Genomic DNA, 6598 nt, shown 5'->3' on the forward strand with positions numbered 1-6598 from the left:
GTATTAGGATTTTCTCAGACTCCTATGTGCCTTGGCCCATAAGGAGGAAGTTTAGATTTTATCATCCATAATGACTCTTGCCAGAAAACTGGGGCTACACCAAATGCTTTCTGGGTAAAAATTGTGTAATTGGTAACATCAGCTCATGTCAGACACAAATTTCTTACCAACTTTTCTAATTAGATGGCACTTATCATATGGATAACTGCCCATCATCTGGATAACTGTCTACAGGGTGAACATAAATAATGAGTCAGTTATGTCTCCAAGATATTCCTCCAATATCCAAGGGTCTTTACTTTAGAGAGATCTTGCAGTCATCTGAGGGCTGCATGATTAATTGTTGGTGTTTCCTTAAACATTTGAAGGTCTCTTACGATCGCCTGTAATATACAAGTCACCATATTTTTGGAGAAAGGCAAATTAATAAATGTCTGGGTTTCTCATGAAAAGTGCAGTCCTGAGTGCACAATAATATTGGTCATCCCCATGTCTCCCAGGCTTTAAGGTTTTCCCTCCCCAGGTGCCAAGATTTTTGTCTCTATTTCACTCCAAAAAAAATGTAGCCTGTTTCCTACATACACTCAGAACTTTTGTCTGGGAGAGTCTGCAAGAGGGAAAAGTAAATTTTTATAAATCTTACAGAGACCCATTTTGCCCCCAAATTTTAGCCCACATGGCTTCCATAGGAAGATTCTGTAAGCAGTATACTCAACTGAGTGGTTATTATCTTTAAGATTTTGAATTCTATGAGTCGAAAAGGTCCAGGGGACTCAGCTTGAATTAAGTTTTAATCTCCTAGGACCCCTTTGGGCTAGGTTGTCATTCAAAGGATGTGCCAACTAGGTTGACCTGGTGTTATCGTTAGGGAAAAGAAAAAACCATCATGCCCAAGAATAGTCAGGGAGGAATCCCAAATTTTCAAAATATGTCTATGTTATTTCCTACTCTTTTCATCCTTACCATGAAAACCAGGAAGGAGCTAAGAGAAAACAAACCCTCTTCTGGGGAGAATTCATTCCTTGACCAAACTGCCTTACTAAGGTGTAAAGCAGGTAAGGGATATAGAGTCATAAATCTTTTTCAGTCAATTTTTGAGGAAGCCATTCCAAATTAAATATAAGCAGATGTCTTTGTATGACAAGGAATGTGGAAAGTCTATCAAATATCTTTACTATTAGCCCATTGTTGAGTGGTATACCACTGCACCATATTTTCAGTCTGAAAAATGATCTAGAAAACTGAAAACATGGCACAATTAGTTTCAAAGGCCACATGGTGTGGCCAGAGTTGGCTGATTGGACTGGCACAGTAACATAGTTACCCTTTGCCAGAGGCTCTGCTTGGTAAAATCCTAAGTCATAAAGACTTGTTTAAAGTGATCTTTACAGTTAAGGGGCCCCAAAAGTATAAGTATCTCCCTACATGCGAAAATTCCTGATCAGAATAACCCTCTCTGGCATTTATAGGACAGAGATGTCAAAGCAAATAACATCATATCCTCCTGTATATTCAGGTGTAGAAACGACATTGGTACACTGAATCTGCCCAAAGCCTCATGCGCAAGATCATGTTAACTTCCCTTTACTAATAATCTTTTACAAATCCCATGAGTTGAATTCAGGTGCCTCCTCTCTTCAAAAGATTGGATAAGATGGGAACTTGGATGTTTTTCGTTTGTTTTTTTTTGTTGTTGTGTCTACCCCAAGCCCTCTATTTCAATTTTGGGAATTCTTTGACTCAGCCGCCACACGAACATTATTTTCTACCTAAGCATTTACATTTTTTGTGGACTTGGGCTTGACTTGTATAGTAACACCTTTTATTTTTTTTTTGATAGATAATAAATATAAAGATCTATTAAACAATTTTCTAAATTGATTAATTTCATAAATTGACTACATAACTTTCTACTTCTTAGAGAAAGTTGTCCTTTTTACAATAGTTTTATTGAAACATAATTCACTTGCTGTAAAACTTACCTTTTAAAGTATACAATTCAATGTTTTTTAATATATTCATAGAGTTGTGGAACCACCACCATTATCAATTTTAAAACATTTTCCTCACCCCCAAAAGAATCCTCATACCTATTAGCAGTCACTAACCATTCGCCACCACCACCACCAATCTCAGCACCTGGCAACCACTAATATACTTTCTGTCTTTATGGATTTGCCTTTTGGACATTTCATATAAGCAGGATCATACAATATGTGGCTTTTGTATCTGGCTTCTCTCACTTAGAATAGTGCTTTCAAGGTTTAGCCATTTTTTGTAATTTTTATTATTGATATAATTCACAAAACATAAAAGTCACCATTTTAAGATATGTGGTTCAGTGGTTTTTAGTATATTCGTGCATCCATCACAACTATCTAATTCCAGAACATTCCCATCAACCCAAAGGGAAACTCTGCTTGTTAGCAGTGACTCCCAATTCCCCACTCCTTCCATTCATTGGCAAGATTCGTCTATGTTATACCATGTCTAAGGACTTCATTCCTTTTTGTGGCCAAATGTTCCATTTTATGAATACCATATTTTATTTATCCATTCACCAGCTGATGGACGTTTCAGTTATTTCTACTTTTTTAGCTATTATGAATAAAGTTTTTGTGTGGACATATGTTTTCAGTATTCTTGGGTATATAGCAAGGTGTGGAATTACTGAGTCACATGTTAACAATATTTAACTCTTGAAGCAACTGCCAACCTATGTTCCAAATCAGCTACAGCATTTTATCATCCCTCCAACAATGTACGAGGATTCTAATTTCTCCACATCTTCACCAATCCTTGTTATTATCTGTCTTTTTTATTATAACCATCCTAGTAGGTGTGAAATCATATCTCAATGTGGTTTTGATTTGCATTTTCCAAATGATTAATAATATTGAGGATTTTTTTCACATGCTTTTTTATGTGTTTATATATCTTCTTTGGAGAGATGTCTGTTTATATCCTTTGTCCATTTATTAATTGGAATATTTATCCTTTTATTATTAAGCTGTAGACATTCTTTATGTATTCTGGAAGTAAATCCTTTATATAACACATGATTTTCAATTATTTTATCCCAATTTATGGGTTGTCTTTTTATTTTCCTGATGGTGTTCTTTGAAGCACAAAAGACTTTAATTTTGATGAAGTCCGATTTATCTTTTTTCCCCTTGTTCTTGTGATATCATATCAAAGAAGTCTTTGCCTAAGCCAAGGCATGAAGATTTACTCTATGATTTCTTCTGAGAGTTTCAAAATTCTAGCTCTTTGATATAGTTATATGATCCATTTTGAGTTAATTATTTTTGTTTTATTTTATTCTTTTTAAGAGTTTTATTAAAATATAGCTAACATACAATATTATATTAATTTCAGGTGTTCCCAATAGTTATTCAACATTTACATACCTAAAGAAGTGATCACCATAATTTCAGCAACCATCTGACCCCTTACCATGCAATCACACTATTATATTCCCTATGCTGTACTTGTACATTGCATCCCTGTGACTTATTTGTTTTATACCTGGAAATTTGAACCTCTTATTTCCCCTTCCCCCCCTTTTTTTTTTCAATTACAGTCGACATTCAATATTATTTTTATTAAATTCAGGTATACAGCATAGTGTTAGACATTTATATTGTAAGAAGTAACCCCCCTGACTAGTCTAGTACCCACCTGGCACAATACATAGTTATTACCATATCATTGACTATTTCCCTATGCTGCACTTTACATCCCCATGACTATTATTTTGTAACTAACAATTTGTACTTCTTAATGCCTTCACCCTTTTCACTCTACCCCCAACACCCCTCCCATCTATCACCCTGGTAAATCTAATACTCATCTGACAGCATGAGTACATAGTTATTACAATATTATTGACTATGTTATTTGTGCTATACCCTATGGGATGCATATGTGCCCATGACTACTTTGTAATAACCAATTTATACTTCTTAATCCCTTCCTCTTTTTCACTCACCCTAAACCCCCTCCCATGTGGCAACAATCAAAATGTTATCAGTATCTGTGAATTTGTTTCTGTTTTGTTTGTTTGTTTATTTTGTTCCACATATAAGTGAAATCACATCACATCTGTCTTGTCTGACATACTTCACTCAGCATGATACGCTCTAGGTCCATCTATGCTGCCTCAGATAGGAAGGACATATTCCCTTACCTGGGCCAACAATATTCCATTGTGTATATGTACCACCTACTCTTTATGCATTCACCCATCAATGGACACCCAGGCTGCCTCCATATCTTGGCCATTGTAAACGATGCTGCAAGGAACATATGGATGCATATGTGCCCTCAAAGTAGCATTTTGGGTTTCTTCGGATAAATATCATGAAGTGGAATCACTGGGTCTTTATCTCTTATTATAGCCGCCTTTGTGTTAAAGTTTGTTTTGTCTGGTGTAAGTATTGCTACCACAGCTTTTTTTTCATTTCCAATTTCATGAAATATCTTTTTTCCAACCCTTTACTTTCAGTCTGTGTGTGTCTTTCGATGTGAAGTGAGTCTCCTGTAGGCAGCATATGTAAGGGTCTTGTTTTCTTATCCATTCAGCCACCCTATCTTTTGATTGGAGTGTTTAATCCATTTACATTGAAAGTAATTATTGATAGGAATGTAGTCAGTGCCATTTTATTATTCATATATTTTATATGTGTGTGTATATATATATATATATGTATATTATATATATATATATATATATATTTGTTGTTGTTGTTGTTTGTTTTGTTTTTGTTTCATCTTAAAGAAGTTTCTCTAAGATTCCCTGTAATACTGGTTTGGTGGTGACAAACTCCTTTAGCTTTTTCTTGTCTGGGAAGGTCTTTAAGTGTTCTTCAATTCTAAATGATGGCTTTGCTGGGTAGAGTAATCTAGGTTGTAGGTCCTTGCGTTTCATCACTTTGAATATTTCCTGCCAAATCCCTTCTGGCCTGCAAAGTTTCTGTTGAGAAATCAGCTGACAGTCTTATGGCAGCTCCCTTGTAGATAATTAACTGCTCTTCTTGCTGCTTTTAAGAGTTTCTCTTTGTCTTTAACCATTGGCATTTTAATTTTATGTCTTGGTGTGGGGCTCTTTGGGTTCATCTTATTTGGTACGCTCTGCACTTTCTGGGCTTGTATATTTATTTCCCTTACCAGGATAGGGATTTTTTTCGTCATTATTTCTTCAAATAGGTTTTCAATTCTTTGTGCTCTTCTACTTCTGGCACCCCAGTGATGTCAATGTTGGTACTCTTGATGTTGTCCCAAAGGTCTCTTATACTATCTTTATTTTTTGGATTCTTTTTTCTGTTCTGATTAGGTGTTTTCTGCTACTTTGTCTTCTAAATCTCTGATTTGATCCTCTGCTTCATCTATTCTACTGTTGATTACCTCTAATGTATTCTTCATTTCAGCTACTGTGTTCTTTCTTTATGACTGGTTCTTTTTATGTTTCCTATATCTTTGTTGAAGATCTCCCTGAGTTCATTGAGCATCCTTATAACCAGTGTTTTGAACTCTGTGTCTGATAGATTGCTTGTCTCCATTATGTTTCATTTATTGTTTGTTTGTTTTGTTCTTATATTTGGGACTGTTTCTTTGTCTCCCCATTTTGCCTGCTTCCTTGTGTTTATTTCTATGTATTCGGTAGAACTGCTATGCCTCTTGGTATGTAGTAGGTATGCTGTGGGGCACAGTAGCACAATCTTCCTGGTCACGTGAGCCAGGCATTCCAAGTGTGTCCCTTGTGTGGGTTGTTTGTGTCCTCCTGCTGTAGTTGAGCCTTGGTTGCTGTATGTACATCAATGCAAGGGACTAATCATCAGGCTGGTTGATTGTGGGAACTGGCCATGACTACAGTTGTGGGGGTATTGTGCAGTGGCTGATGTTACAGAGCAGAATTCACTTTATCAGGTCTCTGGTGCCTGTCCAGTCTGCCCTTTGGGGGTTTCATCCCCAAAGGTGGCCAGGTGATGCTCCTGTTTGGTCTGAAGCTGGCCACTAGGCATATCAACCTTGGGACCTCCTGCAAGGGCCCAACCACAGGCTAAGTTCAGCCACATCTCGTACCCTATCCAGGGCCACCTGGCATGAGGCACAAAGTAATCCAAAGATGACCACCATCTGTTCTAGGCTTGGAGGTGCCATGAGAGGTCAAGCTATGAATTGAAGTCAACTGTCACTAGTGCTGGGCTTAGGGCTGCTCAGCCAACAATACAAGACATGCTGAAACCAGATGCTTCTTGTTTAGGTTTTGTGAACTCTTGAGAGATTTTAGGAAAGTAGAGCACAAGCCAAGACAGGCCGTTTATATGGACAAGCCACTGGAAACAGCTTCAGTGGGCCTGAAAGTTGGGCAGGGCAAAGTCTCAGGGAATGAGGGTGAATGAACAATATTACCCAGGTTATGGAGACTCAGATATGGCAGGCATCTTTGTCTGCATGTGGAGAGTGGGGAGGGCTCAACAAAGAAACAATGATTTCTACCTGCTCCTGTGTCTAGGAGAAAGCTTCCCCTCCAGCCCTTACCTTGAAGCCAGACAATTCAGTTCCTCCCTGTAAGTACCTTGCACCTTTCCAGCTG

The sequence above is a fragment of the Rhinolophus ferrumequinum genome, chromosome 4 (genome assembly GCF_004115265.2).
Source record: "Rhinolophus ferrumequinum isolate MPI-CBG mRhiFer1 chromosome 4, mRhiFer1_v1.p, whole genome shotgun sequence".
Taxonomy (NCBI): Eukaryota; Metazoa; Chordata; class Mammalia; order Chiroptera; family Rhinolophidae; genus Rhinolophus; species Rhinolophus ferrumequinum.